Here is a 21302-nt window from a genome sequence, read left to right as displayed (position 1 = left end):
AAATAAAACTTCATATGCATTTCCCCCCAAAAAATCCTTTAACACATTCTTTTTCAACTCTGCAAAACAGTTGAAAACAAACACAGGTAGAGTCCTTCACGTAGGGTGGCTGCGTTTCAGTGTTGCCACATTTGGTTGCTTGCTTTCTGTGTCCATGTGTACACGTACATGCATGCATACAGACGCAACTGTGCATTCGTCATACACAGCGGGAAATGGCAACCCACTCCTGTATTCTTGCCTGCAAAAGCCCACGGACAGGGAAGCCTGGCAGGCTACAGTCCACGGGGTCCCAGAGTCAGACCTGACTGAGGGACTGACCACATGCATACGTCATACAGTTTTTTCTGCATCACAAGATGTTAAAAGGATAGGGCTTCCCTGGTGGTTCAGCTGGTAAAGAATCCAGCTGCAATGCAGGAGACCCCAGTTCAATTCATGCGTTGGGAAGATCCCCTGGAGAAGGGACAGGCTACCCACTCCAGTATTCTTCCCTTGTGGCTCAGCTGGTAAAGAATCCACCTGCAATGCAGGAGACCTGGTTTCGATCCCTGGGTTGGGAAGATCCCCAAGAGAAGGGAAAGGCTACCCACTCCAGTATTCTGGCCTGAAGAATTCAGTCCATGGGGTCGCAGAGTCGGAAACGACTGAGCGACTTTCACTTTAAAGGGGTGCACTCATATTTGCGTGCCATGATGCTTCAGAGTGAGCTGCATACACAGCGGCACTTCGCCCCCTAAGTATTTTGATCTGGGTCTCCTAGAGCAGAGGTCCCCAACCCCAAGCCATGGAGCTGTCGTGCTCTGTGACCAGTTAGGAAGCAGACCTCAGAGCAGGAGGTGAGTGGCAGGTGAGCATGCCAAGCTTCACCTGTATTCACAGCCGCTCCCCACTGTTCACATTAACGCCAGAGTGCCTTAGATTCTCAAAGGAGCACAGCACGCTTTGGATGTGATTGTGTTTCATCACCCCCAGACGGGACCTGCAGGAAAACAGGCTCAGGGTTCCCATAGATTCTCCATTATGCCGAGTTGGATCATTATTGCATTAGTTATCACGATGTAATAATAACGGAAATAAAGTGTCCAATAAATGTAATGCCCTTGATTCGTCCCCAAACCATCCATTACCCTGTGTCCGTGGAAGAAAACTATCTTCCACGAAACCAGTTCCTGGCGCCAAAAAGCTTGGGGACAGTTGTCTTATTAAACTAAGGATAGCTTCTCCCCCACCACAATATGATAAAAACTGTTCCGAGTAGCACTGATTCCATCAACAAACCTACACAGTCCCCAAGTACATGTACCACTTGGCTCTTTTTTTTTACCAGTCTGGGAGCCGTCTGAGACTCAGGTATCATTATGCTTCCGGGTCCTTCTGAGATCTGGAACGGTCCCGCCACCCTTGACCTTTCTTGGGGTTTTTTTGTGACATTGACTTTCGGGGGGAAGAATTTACATCAGTTGTCTTAGACGATGTAGTACGTTCTGGGTTAGCCTGCTTAGTTCTGAGCAGATTCAGGTTGAACCTTTTTGGCAGAGATATTACACCATTTTTTTTAACGAATTTTTTTTTTAATTATTTCTTTATTTTTGGCCGTGCTGGGTCTTCGTTGGAGGGCTTTCTCTACTTGTGGTGAGCGGGGGCTACTCTCTATATTTAGGGTGCAGGCTTCTCACTGGGCTTCCCTGGTGGCTCAGTTGGTGAAGTATCCATTTGCAATGCGAGAGATCTGGGTTCGATCCCTGGGTTGGGACGATCTCCTGGAGGAGGGCATGGGAACCCACTGCAGTGTTCTTGCCTGGAGAATCCGCATGGACAGAGGAGCCTGGCGGGCTACAGTCCACGGGGTCGCAGAGAGTCAGACATGACTGAGCGACTGAGCACAGCCTTTTCATTGCAGGCAGCACGTGCTTAGTGAAAAGGCACAGTCTTTTCATTGCAGCAGCTTCTCTCGTTACGGACCTCGGCTCTAGGGCATCCCGGCTTCAGTAGCCACGGCACGCGGGCTCCAGAGCAGACACTCAGTAGCTGTGGAGCACAGGGCTTTGTTGCTCCGAGCCACACAGGATCTTCTCGGACTGGGGATCCAACCCACGTCTCCAGAATGGGCACGTGGGTTCTTTACCTCTGAGCCACCAGGGAAGCCCTATACCGGTTGCTCAGGGCCCGGATATGGAGACAGGACATGGAAGCAACCTAGATGTCCATCAGCAGATGAACGGATAAGAAAGCTGTGGTACATATACACAGTGGAATATTACTCAGCCGTTAAAAAGGACGCATTTGAATCAGTTCTAATGAGGTGGATGAAACGAGCCTATTATACAGAGTGAAGTAAGCCAGAAAGGAAAACACCAATACAGTATCAGTTCAGTTCAGTTCAGTCGCTCAGACGTGTCTGACTCTTTGCGACCCCATGAATCGCAGCACACCAGGCCCTCCTGTCCATCACCAACTCCCAGAGTTCACTCAGACTCACATCCATCGAGTCAGTGATACCATCCAGCCATCTCATCCTCGGTCGTCCCCTTCTCCTCCTGCCCCCAATCCCTCCCAGCATCAAAGTCTTTTCCAATGAGTCAACTCTTCGCATGAGGTGGCCAAAGTACTGGAGTTTCAGCTTCAGCATCATTCCTTCCAAAGAAATCCCAGGGCTGATCTCCTTCAGAATGGACTGGTTGGATTTCCTTGCAGTCCAAGGGACTCTCAAGAGTCTTCTCCAACACCACAGCTCAAAAGCATCAATTCTTTGGTGCTTAGCCTTCTTCACAGTCCAACTCTCACATCCATACATGACTACTGGAAAATCTAGCCTTGACTAGATGGACCTTAGTCGTCAAAGTAATGTCTCTGCTTTTGAATATGCTATCTAGGTTGGTCATAACTTTCCTTCCAAGGAGTAAGCGTCTTTGAATTTCATGGCTGCAGTCACCATTTGTAGTAATTTTGGAGCCCCCAAAAATAAAGTCTGACACTGTTTCCACTGTTTCCCCATCTATTTCCCATAAAGTGATGGGACCAGATGCCATGATCTTCGTTTTCTGAATGTTGAGCTTTAAGCCAACTTTTCCGCTCTCCTCTTTCACTTTCATCAAGAGGCTTTTTAGTTCCTCTTCACTTTCTGCCATAAGGGTGGTGTCATTTGCATATCTGAGATTATTGATATTTCTCCCAGCAATCTTGATTCCAGCTTGTGCTTCTTCCAGTCCAGCGTTTCTCATGATGTACTCTGTGTATGAGTTAAATAAGCAGGGTGACAATATACAGCCTTGACATACTCCTTTTCCTATTTGGAACCAGTCTGTACCTTGTCCAGTTCTAACTGTTGCTTCCTGGCCTGCATACAGGTTTCTCAAGAGGCAGGTCAGGTGGTCTGGTATTCCCATCTCTCAGAATTTTCCACAGTTCACTAATGCATATATATGGAATTTAGAAAGATGGTAACGATGACCCTATATTCGAGACAGCAAAAGAGACAGAGTCTTTTGGACTCTGTGGGAGAAGGCGAGGGTGGGATGATTTGAGAGAATGGCATTGAAACATACATATTATCCTTTGTGAAACATCACCAGTCCAGGTTCGACGCATGAGACAGGGTGCTCAGGGTCGGTGCACTTGGCTGACCCAGAGGGATGGGATGGGGAGGGAGGTGGGAGGGAGGGGGTTCAGGATGGGGAACACATGTACACCCGTGGCGGATTCACGTCAAGTATGGCAAAAACCACTACAATATTGTAAAGTCATTAGCCTCCAACTAAAATAAATAAGTTAAAATAAAAAAGAGGGCTGCAATAACAAAGTGTCCCACTCTTGGGGTGTCCTGGTTAAGAGGACAGCCTCCAGATTGCTCGGTTTTATGTTCCACTGTCCCTCTTAACGGACCTTCTCCATCATTCTTTCTGAGATGCACAATACAGGCACTGTAATTTTTTTTTTTCGGTTGGGATTATCTTGACACCCAAATGTGCCTATGATCATGGGTATTTGCTGCCGTCAAATATCCTCATTAAGGATTTACAGTCCACTTGAGGAACCTTTTCATCATCATCAAAGGATTAAAGAGAAAAAAGGGAAAAACGACTTGACTATCCCACCAGATAGTCAGGCAGAGTAAGCAACAGACAGGTCGGGTCAAATAAACTGACATCGCATTAAAAGAAGATTTTTTTCCTTTTTTTTTAGTTCGTAAGAAAACTCTAATGTCTCTAATAAATCGTTTTGGGGATGGAAATAAATTAGAAAGAGGAGAGACAAGATCAAAGCATTTCCTTGATTATTATCAAAGTCTTCATCCACTTAAAGGAAAGGGACGTTTTTATATATAAGAACCCCAAACGCTGGATTTCGAAGTACATTGAAACACCTCGTGAGGGGACTTCCCTGGGAGGGGAGGGTCCAATTTTTAAGACTCCTTGCTTCCCTTGCAGGGCATGCGGGTTCCATCTCAGGTCGAGGATCTAAGATCCCACATACCCTGCGGCAAGGCCAAAGAAAATCCCCCTCAAGGATGCCTTTATGTTGGTAAGATATAATGGATATTGTTATTAGGTGTTTAGGAAGAGGTATTTTAATCCCCACTGAAAGATTCTCACTTTGCATCAGAACATTCAAAAAGGATAATGCATTGTCATATTAACTTATCATGAATTAATCATGAGTCTTTTTTCAGCTGCACATTTTTAATTAGCTACCAAATTTGTGAAATTTTTTTTCCCCAAGCTCTGCTAGCTGGGTCCAAAGAATGTCAATCTCCTTCCAGACTAAAACAATAATAACAAAAAAAAATTTCTCAAAGCATTCCCTTGCAAATCATACTGCTGTTTTCCAGAGGAATAAAAATAAAACTCTTACTTAGCAGGTGCTTAAGGCTTTGAAAGCTGGGTTGGAAATCAAAGCCGGCTCCCACATTAACAACACATTGAGAAAATAAAGTATCCCTTAAAAAATCCCCCAAAAGTTGGTTTCTCAAAAGAGAAAGGAACCCAAGATCCTTTCAAAGAACAAATTACAGAAATCACAATAGAAAATGAATCTGTTAAGCCGCTCAGCATTAAGAAGTAATGCAAGCCCAGACTAGAAGCCTCTGGGGATGTTTCCTCTACAACCAGAAAACCTCTGCCTCAGGGATTTAAATTTAATACAAAAAAAAAAAAATTCCTAAAAGATCATTGTCTTTTTCTACTCTTTAATTTGGATTCTAATTCTAATCCCTCAAAGTAAAATACCAGTGACTCTTCCAGGAAGAAAAAAGATTTAGTCTCCTGCTGCACTGACGGGGGTTTCTCCACTTGACGGTCCTGACAGTGGAGGCTGGGGAACGAGTGACTGTGGGCTGTCTGTGCATTTCCAGAAAGGTGACCGACATTTCTGCTTCTATCACACTGACTCCAGGAGCTGAGCCCCTCCACACTTAGGAAACCCAAAATACCCTCCAGTTCAGTTCAGTTCGGTCACTCAGTCGTGTCTGACTCTTTGTGACCCCATAGACTGCAGCACGCCAGGCCTCCCTGTCCATCACCATCTCCCGGAGTTCACCCAAACTCATGTCCATCGACTCTGTGATGCCATCCAACCACCTCATCCTCTGTTGTCCCCTTCTCCTCCTGCCTCCAATTTTTTCCAGCATCAGGGTCTTTTTCAATGAGTCAGCTTTTTGCATCAGTTGGCCAGTGCATTGGGGTTTCAGCTTCAACATCAGTCCTTCCAATGAACACTCAGGACTGATCTCCCTTAGGATGGACTGGTTGGATCTCCTTGCAGTCCAAGGGACTCTCAAGAGTCTTCTCCAACACCACAGTTCAAAAGCATCAGTTCTTCAAATATATCCCCCAGATGTTGCCAAATTCCCTCTGGAAGGCAGAATCGCCTTCAGGGAGAAGGGCTTGCCATCAGTAACCTCAGAGTCCCAAGCTGCATTTGGAGGACAGTTACATCTGTCTGCGGGCTTCCCAGAGGGCCCTAGTGGGAAAGAACCCGGCTGCCAATACAGGAGACACAAGAGACGCGGGTTCGATCCCTGGGTCGGGAAGATGCCCTGGAGGAGGAGGGCGTGGCAACCCACCCCAGTATTCTTGCCTGGAGGCTCCCACGCACAGAGGAGCCTGGCAGGCTACAGTCCACGGGGTCGAACAGAGTCAGACACGACTGAAGAGCCTTAACATGCACGCCTGCATCTGTCTGCAACCCACCATCTCGGCTGGCAGGACCATCCAGGTATTGACCCTACTTCTCCAAAACAAAGCACATCCTTTACAGTTCATAACCGCCCTCTGCACTTCCACTGTATAGAGGAAACCCTGGGCCCAGGAAGGTAAGTCCAGTCTCCGAGACCAGGAGGCCAGCGGGGGACGGGGGAGGGGGCTGGCAGTCAAAGCCTTGACTCTGCGTGGTTCCATCTCTGGGAGCCTTCGGGTACCACTGTGACCCGTATCTTCTCTGACAGCATCTCCGTGCCCGTTGCCTGGGTCTGTTGCTATGGGGGTCAGTAAATGCTCCCTAGCACCACCCTCATATCACAATATCAGAGCATCAGGAAGATGCAGCCTTTGAGACTTTCCTGGAGGTCGAGTGGTCAAGAACCCACCTGCCAAGGCAGGGTATGCAGGTTCGATTCCTCATCTGGGAAGATTCCACATGCCTCAGGGCAACTAAGCCCAGGGTTCAGGCGCTGAGCCAGGTCTGACTCTGCAACCCCACAGACTGTAACCCACCAGGCTCCTCTGTCTCATGGGATTCTCCAGGCGAGAATAATGGAGTGGGTTGCCATTTCCTCCTCCGGGGAATCTTCCCGACCCAGAGATCCAACCCACGTTGCCTGCATTGGTAGGCAGATTCTTTACCATTAGCAACCTGGGAAGACCCGTATTATTATTTTTTACTTTAACTTTAAATATTTGGGAGCTGGGGCATCGCACGTGCCATGCAGGATCCTAGTTCCCCGACCAGGGATCGAACCTGTGTCCCGTGGAGCAGAAGTGTGGATCCTTAACCAGGGAACCACCAGGGAAGTCCCACGAAACACCACCATAAAGGGCCCAAAATACCCATGTGACTCAGACAACACAGCCGGAGCACAGTGTGAAAAGGGGATGACATTTTCAGACTGAAAACATCCCTACACGCACAGCTTGTACTTACACTGACAACAGTTTCAGATGGTCTTGGGTGCTTGTCCTCCGGATGTTACCTTCCCGAGACCACCATGTGCAAGGAGGGAGACGTGGAGTGCCTCTCTCAGCAGACAGAAGCGGGGTGCACTGTGCTTATCCTGTGAAGCCATCCAAAAGGAGAAGAATCAGATACTGAGTCATCACATTCTGAAACAATTTCACGAAACGCGCTCTTTCTGGCCTCAGGGTAGCCTCCTGCTGCCTGTTGCTTCTTTTCACGCTCTGCCCAACTCCTACTCATCCACAGGAGTCAGCTGAGGGGCCACCTCCTCAGGGAAGCCCCCCGTGATTTACACAGTCTAAAGCAGTTGCCTCACAGTTGCTGAATCCTGGCACTGCTCCCTATCCTCCCCAGAGCAATTGTCACTATTTGCCATTGTCTATTTGTTTGGTTTGGTTTTATGTGGTTATCCTGTCCTTTACATAACCTCAAAGGGTCAAGAGGGTAGGAACATTTCTCTCTCATAGCAACTTCTCTACAAATATTTTCCCAGTAGAGCTGGGCTCACAGACCAAGGCAAATGGGACTATGTCCCTGTCTGGTTTTGGAGCCAACTAAGAAGGTTTTCACATTTTAAACAGCTGAAAAAAGAACGTTTTTGTGTGACACATTAAAAGAACGTGAAATTCATATTTCCAGGTCCATAAGCAAAGTCAAAAAATACAGCAACACTCATTCACTTACTTATTATCTGTCTGCCCTACGCTACGAAGTCCAAGTTGAGCAGTTGTGAGGAAGATTGCTTGGCATGAAAACCTGAAAATATTTTACTATCTGGCTGTCTATAGGAAAAGTTTTCCAATCTCTGGTCTCGAAGCCCCACATGAAATGAAAATGAACTCAAAGAAAGCCAAATCAATGGTTTTGAACATACTATAGAATATGCGTGTGTGTGTGTGTGTGTGTGTGTGTGTGTGTGTGTGCGTGCGTGCATGGTAAGTTCCTCCAGTGGTGTCCGACTCTTTGATACCCCGTGGACTGTGGCCTCCTGACAGGCTCCTGTGTCCAAGGGATTCTCCAGGCAAGAATACTGGTGTGGGCTGCCATTTCCTTCTCCAGGGGATCTTTCCGACCCAGGGATGGAAGCCGTGTCTCCTGTGTGTCCTGCACTGCAGGAGATTTCTTTACCCACTGTGCTATCTGGGAAGCCCACACACACACAGACACACACAGACACACACACCTACACACACTTGTATGTACACACACACACACACATATATATACGCGTGTATATACATATTCCACTCTATATACATATACATTGGGCTTCCCTGGTGGCTCAGTGGGTAATGAATCTGCCTGCAATGCAGGAGACTTGGGTTCGATCCCAGGGTTGGGAACCTCCCCTGGAGAAGGAAATGGCTACCCGCTTCAGAATTGTTGCCTGGAAAATCCCATCGACAGAGGAGCCTGGCAGGCTATAGTCCATGGGGTCACAAGAGTTGGACACAACTTAGCCACTAAAGTACCTCCATACATATGCACATACATCTGATATCTATGCACATACATATATATACACACATATCATATATATATATATGATACATTTTGGTGTACAGTTGAAACTAAAGTGAAAGTCGCTCAGTCATGTCCAACTCGTTGTGACCCCATGGACTATACAGTCCATGGAATTCTCCAGGCCCGAATCCTAGAGTGGATAGCCTTTCCCTTCTCCAGAGGATCTTCCCAACCCAGGGATCGAAACCAGGTCTCCCACATTGCAGGTGGCTTCTTTACCAGCCGAGCCGTCGTAAATCAATCATACTCCAGTAAAAAGTTAAAAGTTTAGGTTCGATGCAGGATACAGGATGCTTGGGGCTGGTGCACTGGGATGACCCAGAGGGATGGTATGAGAAGGGAGGTGGGAGAGGGGTTCAGGATTGCAAACAGGTGTACACCCGTGGTGGATTCATGTTGATGTATGGCAAAACCAATACAATATTGTAAAGTAAAAATAATAATAATAATAATTAAAAGTTTAAACATATTTAAAATAAAATGAATTTTTTCTTTCATTTAAAGAGCAAAGCATGGGAATAGGGTGATGTCAGCATTGACCCTTTACCTCTGCCAGGCACGGTCACCTCTCCTGACCCTTCCTTCACCCTCACATTATCTGCCCAGATTAAGACCATAAGGACGTGAATTGGAACAACGGGGTGACTCCCCTTGGAAGATCCAATTCAACACAATCCTCTCTCATGCCCACATCTGTTATTTACAGAAAGCAGATTTAGGAGATGGGCATGGAAGCCCTCTGACCACTTTATGTGCCACTTTAGGAAGAGGAACCAAAAAGAACAAACACGTCTAACGGGAGCAGGTCACCAGGCCTTTATGAAGAGGAGTGAACACACCTAAAGGGATTAAGTCACAATGCCTTTCACAGCGGTGTTGCCACAAGGAACCAGATCTGTAGAAGGAAAAGACAAAACGGAAGCCTAGCAGCCCACGCTCAGAGGGCACTTTGCAGAATAACAGCGGGATAGTCTGAGCCACGGCGATTTTGCCCCACGCGGGTCACTAGACAATGCCTAGAGGCATTTCTGAAACTCAGACGTGGAGAGGGAGACTACTATTGGCCCCCAGTGGGGAGAGGGCACAGATGTTGCTAAATATCTCATGAAGCACAGGACAAACCCCCCCTCCCCACCCCTGCCACCAAGAACGAGGTGTTCTCACTCATCACTAGTGCCAAGGCTGAAAAACTGCATCAGACGATTGGTCCAGTAAGCGTTAAACTGGCTCTGATGCTAGACACTGGCAGGAAAAAAAAAAAACGGATTGGAAGAGGGTCATACGTAGTTTGTCCAAACAATGACCCACAGCCAGTGATAACTGAGATTTTGCCTGTGTGTACACACCCAGTCCTGTCCGACTCTATTGACCCTGTAAACTGTAGCCCACCAGGCTCCTCTGTCCATGAGATTCTCCAGGCAAGAACACTGCAGTGGGTTGTCATTTCCTCCTCCAGGGGAATCTTCCCCACCCAGGAATCGAACCGAGGTCTCCTGCATCGGCAGCTGGCTTCTTTACCACCGAGCCGCCCGGGAAGCCCCACAGGTATGTGTACAGGTGTTTTACTTATTTTGAATTGCTACACCTCGCGTTTTCCTTAGAGATAGGAAGTGCCCAGGGTGTTGACATCCTCACACAATTTAATTTACCAGTATACGAATACACTGTAACTATTACAGCACTTGTCTTCATGCAACCAATGGGGAGAGATTTTCATACATTTTTCTGCACGAATATTAACACCTTTGATTACCGACTGCTGCCTGCACCTGCTGGTGGTGGGGGGCGGGGGTGTGCGTCCTATGAGATCTCGAAAAGACACATGTTGCTTCGTAAAATATGCATAACTCAATTCCAGAGTACCACTGGCTCCAAGGACTTCAGGTGAGAAACTCTGTATCTATAGCCAGGGTGTGTTGAGAGCTTGTGTTACCCAGGACTGTGAAAATCCTGGGAGTTTAATCAGAGCCAGGGCCAAGTTGTCGGAGAAGGCAATGGCACCCCACTCGAGTACTCTTGCCTGGAAAATCCCGCGGGCGGAGGAGCCTGGTAGGCTGCCATCCACGGGGTCGCTAAGAGTCGGACACGACTGAAGCGACTTAGCAGCAGCAGCAGGGCCAAGTTGTCATTATGTATCAACATCTGGAATTAACAAATCAGATAGCTGACCCTTCCAAAGCCCTGTTTCCCACAGCCGGGACTCAGTTATGTGGCTGAGAAGTTGGGTCAATTTTCAAATCCACAAACGAAAATACTATGATTTCAGTTCATGCATGAGTGTTCAGCCGCTCAGTAGTGTCTGACTCTTTGAGATCCCATGGACTGTAACCCTAGCCAGGCTCCTCTGTCCACGGATTCTCCAGGCAACAATACTGCAGTGGGTTGCCATTCCCTTCTCCAGGGGATCTTCCCGACCCAGGGATTGAACTCGCATCTCCTGTGTTGGCAGGTGGATTCTTTATCAATGCGCCACCTGGGAGGCCCTATCAATTTCCAGTATAATCATCTGTAAATCCTTCAACTATTGAATCTATGATCATCATCTGGAAAGTCTTCAATTATTGACTGTATCGTCATTTGTATACCCTTCAATTACTGAGTTTATGAATATCTGTAAGCCTTCAATGATTGAGTCTATGAAAATTTGTAACCCTTCAATTATTGACATCATCATCGTCTTATAAATCCTGCAATTATTAGGTGTATCATCACCTAAACCCTTCAACTGTTGAATCTGTCCTCATCTGTAAACCCATCTCATCAGAGGATGAGATGGTTGGATGGCATCACCGACTCAGTGGATACGAGTTTGAGTAAATTCCCAGAGTTGGTGACTGACAGGGAGGCCTGGCATGCTGCAGTCCACGGGGTTACAAAGAGTCGGATGTGAATGAGTGATGAACTGAACTGAACTGTAAACCCTTTAATTATTTAATCTTTGCTCATTTGTTCAGCTCAGTTTGGTTGCTCAGTTGTGTATGACTCTTTGACCCCATGGACTGCAGCACCCCAGGCCTCCCTGTCCATCACCAACTCCTAGAGCTTGCTCAGACTCATGTCCACTGAGTCGGAGATGCCATCCAACCATCTCATCCTCTGTCATCCCCTTCTCCTCCTGCCCTCAATCTTTCCCAGCATCAGGGTCTTTTCAAATGAGTCAGCTCTTCACATCAGGTGGCCAAAGTATTGGAGCTTCAGCTTCAGCATCAGTCCTTCCAGTGAATATTCAGGACTGATTTCCTTTAGGATGGACTGGGTGGATCGCCTTGCAGTTCAAGAGACTCTCAAGTTCAAGAGAGTCTCAAGACTCTCTTCTCCAATATCACATTTCAAAAGCATCAATTCTTTGGCACTCAGCTTTCTTCATAGTCCAACTCTCACATCCATACATGACCACTGGAAAAAACCACAGCTTTGACTAGATGGACCTTTGTCAGCAAAGTAATGTCTCTGCTTTTCAATATGCTATCTAGGTTGGTCATAGCTTTTCTTCCAATGAGCAAGCAACTTTTAATTTCATGGCTGCAATCACCATCTGCAATGATTTTGGGGCCTAAGAAAATAAAGTCTCTCACTGTTTCCATTGTTTCCCCATCTATTTGACATGAAGTTATGGGACGGGATGCCATGATCTTTGTTTTTTGAATGTTGAGTTTTAAGCCAGCTTTTTCACTCTCCTCTTTCACTTTCATCAAGAGGTCCTTCAATTACTGAATCTATGATCAATTATGCAGGGTGTACAGGTGATCATTCTTTCACATCAAATCTAAGTGCGGGGAAAATTATAATAAAAAGTTGGGTACACCCATAGCAAACAAAATCAAAGTACAAACTATAACTTTTGGTTCAAAGGTGATTCCTGCAACACCACCTCATAGGACAAAAGTATTTCATCTCAGCCATAAGGACATTTCTGAAACTTCCCTGGACTTATAAGGCCAGCAGTAACTCACTAAACAGCCTGTCTCTGCCATGATGCTGGAGTGCGCTCGCATTTTGCCGGGTGTCTGATGGTGATAGTCAGGCGGCAGGCTGGGGATTCACCACGGCCGATGGCCAGCGGTCAGAGACCTGCATCCTTGCACAGCGGTGCAGTCTACAGACTCCCTTCCTTGCTGAGGACACGCCCTTGGGGTGTTTGCATCCACACCTCATGGACGGTCACCTTCCCAGATGGCTCTGCAAAACAGTGCCTCTTATATTCGTCCCCCCTTAACTGTCCTTGGTCTGACCTCACCTACTGACTGGTGTTTTCACCACCAGTGATGAAGCTCAGCTGCCTCTTGGGACTTGGCAGCTGGCCAACCAGGCTTCAGAGTCACTATTTTATGCTAAACAGGAAAACTAATTGAGCTCCTGAATATGTGCAGAATCTTCCAAGCTGTATCAGACAAACATCACTTTTGTTTCCATCTAGTCAAAGCTATAGTTTTTTCCAGCAGCCATGTATGGATGTAAGAGTTGGACTATAAAGAAAGCTGAGCGCTGAAGAATGGATGCTTTTGAACTGTGGTGTTGGAGGAGACTCTTGAGAGTCCCTCGGACTGCAAGGAGATCAAACCAGTCCATCCTAAAGGAAATCAGTCCTGAATGTTCATTGGAAGGACTGATGCTGAAGCTGAAACTCCAATACTTTGGCTACGTGATGCGAAGAGCTGACTCCTTGGAAAAGACCCCAGTGATGGGAAAGACTGAAGGCGGGAGGAGAAGGGGATGACAGGATGAGATGGTTGGATGGCACCACCAACTAGATGGACATGAGTTTGAGTGAACTCTGGGAGCTGGTGATGGACAGGGAGGCCTGGTGTGCTGCAGTCCACGGGGTCGCTGAGAGTCAGACATGACTGAGCAACTGAACTGACCGACAGTCCCAGATGTCGATAGGGGTAAAGAACCCACCTGTCAGTGAAGGAGATGTAGAGATACCCGGTTGGAACCCTGGGTCAGGAAGATCCCCTGGAGGAGAGAATGGCAATCAATCCAGTATTCTTGCCTGGAGAATCCCATGCACAGAGGAGCCTGGCCAGCTACAGTCCATGCGGTTGCAAAGAGTCGGACACGACTGACTGAGCAGGCACATCACATCAGGCTCCATCAGTTACCAGGGAAACCAGGCTCCTCAGCTGGACAACCATCGTCCTTTAATAAACTAGCAGGTGGAGGCATTCTGGCCGAAGGGGCGGGGGTGGGGCACGTCCGATCATGTGAGTAACATGTACACGGAGCAGTGACTGGTCCAGCAGGGGACACTCAGACAGCAAGAAAGCAGCCATGCTGAGTGGCCTGGCGGTGCATGCAGGGAAGCGGCACCCAACTCGAGAGAATAACCTGTCAACCTTGGAATGTCGATTTAAAAATGTGATTTAGAGGCAGACTCATAATTACTTGGTTTCAGTGTAAAAGTATTATTCTAGGAGAGTGGGGGAATTTATGGAATATGTCAGCTATCCTAGATTAATAATTTTACTTTGAAAGCAACTAACAAATGACCTAATACTAGATCAGGAAAAACCAAGGGCAGGAGGAGAAAGGGATGACAGAGGATGAGATAGTTGGATGGCATCACCAACTCAATGGATGTGAGTTTGAGCAGGCTCTGGGAGTTGGTGATGGACAGGGAGGCCTGGTGCGCTGCAGTCCATGGATTCGTAAAGGGTCGGACACCACTGAGTGACTGAACTGAACTGATGACTTAAAATCAAAAGAGCTCAGTTTATAGGTGAGAGCATGGGTGCCCATGAGGGGTGAGTGCCTGACCCAGCATCACCCAGAAGCCAGCTGACACCCTGTAAAATCTGAGGTCTCCAGACCCTAACTGATTTGCCTCTCTACAGGGTGAACATTCCTACCTGTTGACAAGCGGTCAACCTTAGCCTCCAAGGGCAACTTTTGTCAGGGGCCTGTATTTGACAGGAGGTGACTTTAACAAGACTGCAAGATAACCTTTCTGGGTGTTTCATCTAGGGCACATCTATGCATTAAAGGGAGAGAGTTGAGTCAAATCTGTCAACATCCATTGGTTGGCCAATTGGTTAGCTTGTTTGGGTAGAGCTTTCACAGGCCAAGTTTCCTGCTAGAATCTCATGAACAGAGGAGCCTGGCAGGCTGCAGTCCCTGGGGTCCCAAAGAGTTGGACTGAAGTGACCTAGCTAGCACGCACAGATGCACGCATGCATGAAATGAGCAGCTGTGAATCTACGGATTCGATGGGGGTGGGTGGGGGTGGGTGGATCTGTAATGGCGGGAACCACAGAGGAGTCTTAGTTTGTGCTAGCAAATCTCTTGCGGCCCCATGGACCCACCAGGCTCCACTGTCCATGGGATTTCCCCAAGCAAGAATACTGGAGTGGGTGACCATTTCCTCCTCCAGGGGATCTTCCTGACCCCGGGATCGAACCCAAGTCTCTTGGGCCCACCAGGCTCCACGGTCCATGGGATTTCCCCAAGCAAGAATACGGGAGTGGGTTGCCATTTCCTCCTCCAGGGGATCTTCCTGACCCCAGGATCGAACCCGAGTCTCTTGTGTCTCCTGCACGGGCAGGTGGATTCTATACCACTATCGCCACCTGGGGTTCCCTTATTAGTGAATCAAACAACACGCAATGCCAAGGACAGCTCAGGATGTGAGGCAATCCTTTGCCATGGATCAAGCGAGCATTTCCACGGGATGGTCTCTAAGAAAGTCATCACCACCGTCTGAAATTAGGTGCATAAAGTGCAGACACATGAATCCAGGTGGGGCAGCCAAAGCATCTGCTGTTATGAGCTTTGGAACTTTGAAAAGACAGATGCTGTTTCCGTGTATTTTTACCTTCCTAAGGACTAGGTCTGAGGCAGTGGGTCTGCTATCCTGTCAAAGTGCATAGAAAATGCCTGGGTAGACTTGGAAACTAGAGCACCATGCTTTTTTTTTTTTTTTTTTTTTGGCTGCACCAAATGGCATCTACTTGCAATGTGGGAGACCCGGGTTCGATCCCTGGGTCGGGACGATCCCCTGGAGAATGGAATGGCAACTCACTCCAGTACCCTTGCCTAGAAAATCCCACGATGGAGGAGCCTGGTGGGCTACAGTCCACGGGGTCCCAAAGAGTCGGACACGACTGAGCGACCTCACTTTCATCTTAAGTGTTTCGATGAGTTTGTTTGGGCTTTTTGGTCTTCCTGACATGACGTTTCTCTGCCACTTGCCCAGCCTCCCAAACATCCCCTTTCAAAGTTTGGCATCTTTTTTTTTTTCTATACCGACTTCCTACTCTCTCCCTTCCCCACTGGGATCTTTAAGGATTTGTGATTGCCATGGCAGATATTCATGTGTGAGTCGATTCTAATGTTTGAGTCATTTCTTTCTCGCAGTCCCTGGCCCGGAGATAAAATCTATCTTTATCTGAACGACTCTAAACCTCGGGGCACGTGTTGACCGTTTACTATTTCACATGTTTAAAAAGAGTCGGGTCACTTCCTCCCGAGAATGCCTATCCACTTCGCTTCACCGACCAATTCTTCCTAGTTTATCACAGTCAATTTCCAGAGGAATATTTTTATCTGCTCGATGAAGTCTCCAGAAAGAAGAGACATTTATCAGATACTAAGCTTTCAGCTGGGCAAGACCTCCAGCGGATGTCCATGAGCTAAATTTTCAGATCATCAAAGTTCCAGATACATTGGGCTTCTGTGCCAATTTTTATCACCTGAAGGTAAGAACTCATTATTCATAGTCTGGACCCAGCCTGGGTATCTACTGTATATTTCCAAATTACATCACTTCACTTTTTCTCTCTTTCGAAAACCCTTACCAAATGACGACTTCCCTGGTGGCTCAGATGGTAAAGAACATGCCTGCAACGCAGGAGACTTGGATTCGATCCCTGGGCTGGGAAGATCCCCTGGAGAAGGAAATGGCAACCCACTCCAGTATTCCTGCCTGGAGAATCCCATGGACAGAGGAGCCTGGCAGGCTATAGTTCCTTGGGGTCGCAAAGAGTCAGATACGACTGAGTGACTAACACTTCCAGTTTGATCAAATAATACCCAAGCATGCTTCTACGTGCAGATTTAAAGTTTCAGTCTTTATTAAGAACCACACAAAGTGAGCATGAAGTCACTCAGTCGTGTCCGACTCTTTCCGACCCCATGGACTGTAGCCCACCAGGCTCCTCTGTCCAAGGGATTCTCCAGGCAAGAACACTTGAGTGGGTTACCATTTCCTTCTCCAGGGGATCTTCCCGACCCAGGGATCGAACCCGGGTCTCCCGCATTAGAGGCAGATGCTTTAACCTCTGAGCCACGAGGGAAGCCCAAGAACCACACAAGCTGCCCATATTAACACAGCTCCCTTAATCCTATTATTATCTGTGCCTGTTGAAATAATCATACACGTATTCAAACACACACTGAAAGTGAAGGTCGCTTGGTCGTGTCCAACTCTTTGCGACCCCATGGACTGTAGCCCGCCAGGCTCCTCTGTGCATGGGATTCTCCAGGCAACAAAACTGGAGTGGGTAGAGGTCCCTTCTCCGGGGGTCTCCCCAACTCTGGGGGCCAACCCAGGTCTACCGCACTGCAGGCAGATTCTTTACCATCTGAGCCCCCAGGGAGATTCCAACGACAACACCCTGACAATACCGGCCACGATCATCTCATCTCGTTGACAAAGAATGGTTTCCCTGCTGGCTCAGATGGCTTGTACACCTCTCACTTGTTTATAAGGGAAACGGGTCTTGAGGACCTAAGTCCAGGAAAGCATTCTGTACACCTTTCCTTTGGAAATGAGCATAATTAGAAGTAGCAATTTGGAGAAGACGTTGAAAATGGCAGAAGAGGGGTCAGATGATTTAGTGTGAAGGCAGGCATTCCAGGAGAAGGAAATGGCAACCCACTCCAGTGTTCTTGCCTGGAGAATCCCAGGGACAGAGGAGCCTGGTGGGCTGCCATCTATGGGGTCGCAAAGAGTCGGACACGACTGAAGTGACTTAGCAGCAGCAGCAGCAGCAGCAAGCATTCCAAACAGTGAGGGGCAAGAGGGTTGACAGGACTCAAAGGTTTTACTTCCTTACACCCGAGCGATTAGTTCTGGGATCTCGCAAAACAAGGATTATAAGGTCATGTCGTAGAGTGATATAATCTGATGACTGTCAACATGTGATGACCGTCATCATGGAGGATGACAAGAAATACGATGAAATGGAGAAAAACACGACTTTTTAAAAACAAACTCAGGCAAAGGGTGGCAGTGGGGATTTAAAGAAATGGGCGTTAAAGGATCTCGCTGGGGTGATGAAAAGGTTCTAAAACTGATTGATGTGATAAATAGAATGTGATCATAGCATGACTTGGTAATTTAATGAAAACCACTGAATGGTACAGGTGGTTGAATTTCACAATATGTAAAGTGAAAAGTAAGTCATTCCGTCGTGTGTGACTCTTTGCAACCCCATGGACTGTAGCTCACCAGACTCTTCTGTCCATGGGATTCTCCAGGCAAGAATACTGGAGTGGGTTGCCATGCCCTTCTCCAGGGGATCTTTGCTGACCCGTGGATACAGCCCGGGTCTCTCGAACTGCAGGCAGATTCTTTACTATCTGAGCCCTCAGGGAAGCCCTCATAATATGTTAAATGTCCCTTGAAAAAGTTGTAAACACATATTACATCATATAAAAAAAATGATATAGATTGAATTAAAAAATATATAAAAAAATATATCTATGTAACCTTAGAACAGAGTGTGCTCGCGTGCCAGTGTAAATTGAATAAGGTGGTTGCACTTTCAGATCTTTTATCATTTTTCTCTTTTTCATGTGTGCGTGCATGCTAAGTCGCTTCTGTCGTGTCCAACTCTGGGCGACCCCATGGACTGTAGGCTGCCAGATTCCTCTGTCTATGGGAGTCTCCAGGCAAGAATCCCGGAGTGGGTTGCCGTTTCCTCCTCCAAGGGATCTTCCCGACCCAGGGATCGAACCTGCGTCTCTTATGTCTCCTGCATTGGCAGGCGGCTTCTTTGCCACTAGTGCCCCCTGGGAAGCCCTTCTCTCTTTCTGCTAAACACGTGGGTGTGAGTCAGGTGTATCCTGATGTTCCCCGTGGGGACACGGCCAGTCGGGCGGACCTTCCACAGCGTCTCTCTGAGGCAGCCCCGTTAGGATGGGGAATGAACATGCTTGAGAGAAGCCAAGGTCTCCAGAAAGGTCAATAATGCACGGGCAGAAACGTTCAGAGAGAAAAGCAAACAGGCTTTGACTCACGGAGGAAACTAACAGGACAGAGTGCATGGGAATGTCCCAGCTCAGGGGCTCAGGGCCACATTCACCAATCACCGGGCCTCTGGAGGCCTTGGAGAGTTTGCACACGGTGTGGGCACAGTGGCTCAATGGCACATGGATTTCCGGAGCGCAAGCACAGGGCTTTTCACTGCCCCTGTCTTAAATGAGTCCCCGATACTCTCTTTATGGACAGTCCAAAGGCATGATTTTTAGTAAGCTCTCCAAAGACAGCAGTATCTTCAAGATTGAAAGTGGAAGTGGCTCAGTCCTGTCTGATTCTATTCGATCCCACAGACAATACAGTCCATGGGATTCTCCAGGCCAGAATCCTGGAGTGGGTAGCCTTTCCCTTCTCCAGGGCACCTTCTCAACCCAGGGATTGAACTCAGGTCTCCCGCATTGCAGGCGGATTCTTTACCCACTGAGCCACCAGGGAAGCCCATGCTCAAGAGTATTTCCATGGAATCTTGCAAGTCTTTAAATCAAAGCAGGTTTTTATTACTGAAACTCTGCCCAGGGTAGATGCTAATTCTTTCCAGTTGAATTTACTTAAATTCAACGATTAGGAAAGCCCCAGGACTGCAAGGAGATCCAACCAGTCCATCCTAAAGGAGATCAGTCCTGGGTGTTCATTGGAAGGACTGATGCTGAAGCTGAAACTCTGATACTTTGGCCACCTGATGTGAAGAGTTGACTCATTGGAAAAGACCCTGATGCTGGGAGGGATTGAAGGCGAGAGGAGAAGGGGACGACAGGATTAGATGGCTGGATGGCATCACTGACTCGATGGACATGAGTTTGAGTGAACTCCAGGAGTTGGTGATGGACAGGGAGACCTGGCGTGCTGCAGTCCATGAGGTCACAAAGAGTTGAACACAACTGAGCGACTGAACTGAACTGAACTGAACTGAACTGAACTGAATGACTCAATAGGTAAAGAATCCAAGTGCAATGTAGGAGATGTAAGTTCGATCCCTGGGGTGGGAAGATCCGCAGGAGAAGGAAATGGCAACCCACTCCAGTATTCTGGCATGGAGAATGCTATGGACAGAGGAGCCTGGTGGGCGACACTTCACGACTGAGCACACACACACACACACACACACACACACATATACACACACCATATGGTTTGTGGAAGGTGGATGGAGAGTCGTTTTGGTAAACATGTTTTCATGAATGCAGAAATGGCATATCTGCTTTGGTTTCCAACTGCACGGAAAGAAATTCATTTCCAGAATGTTTATTCTTCCAGCAGCCTAGGAAGAAGCCACAGCGTGCATCCTTTTCAAGACAAGCAGAAGTGTTTTCTACAAGAGATGACGGTGAAGCTGAGAATGCAATGGATTTCGTGCTTCAGGCAAGATTCTCCTGGGACAGCACTGATGCCTTAGGGGACGACAGGTTTGGTGAAGAGGGAAATCCTAAGTCTTACTGAAAAATATAGGAAAGTCTGTGAATACACGTAACTGTGGGCAGCATCCTGAGCAAACTGATAAGCAACCAACTGTCACCTTCGTGCACGTGTGCACGCTCAGTCACTTAAGTCGCGTCCACGTCTTTGCGACCCCACGGACTGTAGCCCGCCAGGCTCCTCTCTCCATGGGGTTCTCCAGGCAAGAACACTGGAGGGGGTTGCCATGCCCTCCTCCAGAGGATCTTCCCCACCCAGGGATCGAACCCGCATCTCCCGTGTCTCCTGCATCGCAGGCCGATTCTTTTCCACTGAGCCACCTGGGAAGCCCTGTCGCAATCGAAGGAAAATGTAAAAGGGCAGCAGACATGGTTCAGAATATCTCTGACAACGTAGTTTATCACAGGTCTCAATGGACTTGCCCCTCCAATTTAGCTCACCAGCTGAACCAAGAAAAAATAATCAAAGTATAATGTCGTGCACAAGGTGCATCCAGCTTAAAGGGTGCCAAAGCAAAGAAATCACAGGAAGAGCCCTCCCATTTGAAAACTCTGGTGGCAGCTACGTTCAGCGGTGGATGGGCATGTTCGCAATTTTTGACTCATTTTTTAAATTGGAGTAAAGTTGCTTTACAATGCTGTGTTACTTTCTGCTGTTTAACAGCATGTATCACCTACGTGAATACATATATGCCTCCCTCTTGAGCCTCTACCCCCAGCCCCCACTGAAATTCCTGAATTTTTAAAAGAAGGCCGCCCAAAGTCCCCATATTGATTCTTCCAATGGCTCCAATGCTATATGGAATTAGGTATCACCACGTGTATTCTACACACACCATTGTACCTGGGAGGCTTCTTTTCCTTAGCTAGAAGCCCTCCTTTGGCTGAAAATTATATGTAAGTAGTCACCCAGCCTCTTTCACGATATTCTGTTT

At 47.6% G+C, this 21302-nt stretch overlaps 1 protein-coding gene across 4 annotated transcripts in view; it reads right to left on the bottom strand.

Annotated features, from left to right (window-relative positions):
• The window catches only part of LOC101118590 (steroid sulfatase), a 227089-nt gene that overhangs the window by 169934 nt on the left and 35853 nt on the right, over nucleotides 1–21302 (bottom strand). For 3 of the 4 annotated variants that reach the window (XM_060408630.1, XM_027963559.3, XM_042242173.2), the window contains exon 2: nucleotides 7141–7270. The gene's annotated coding sequence lies outside the window, so the exon portion shown is untranslated. Of the gene's footprint in view, nucleotides 1–7140; nucleotides 7271–13596; nucleotides 13638–21302 lie in introns of those variants that run through there. The other variant, XM_042242174.2, reaches the window with a different exon arrangement.

This window comes from Ovis aries, chromosome Y, assembly GCF_016772045.2.
Source record: "Ovis aries strain OAR_USU_Benz2616 breed Rambouillet chromosome Y, ARS-UI_Ramb_v3.0, whole genome shotgun sequence".
In the NCBI taxonomy this organism is placed as follows: Eukaryota; Metazoa; Chordata; class Mammalia; order Artiodactyla; family Bovidae; genus Ovis; species Ovis aries.
The sequence above is the reverse complement of the archived record's forward strand: the minus strand, read 5'-3'. Positions and strand labels throughout refer to the sequence as shown.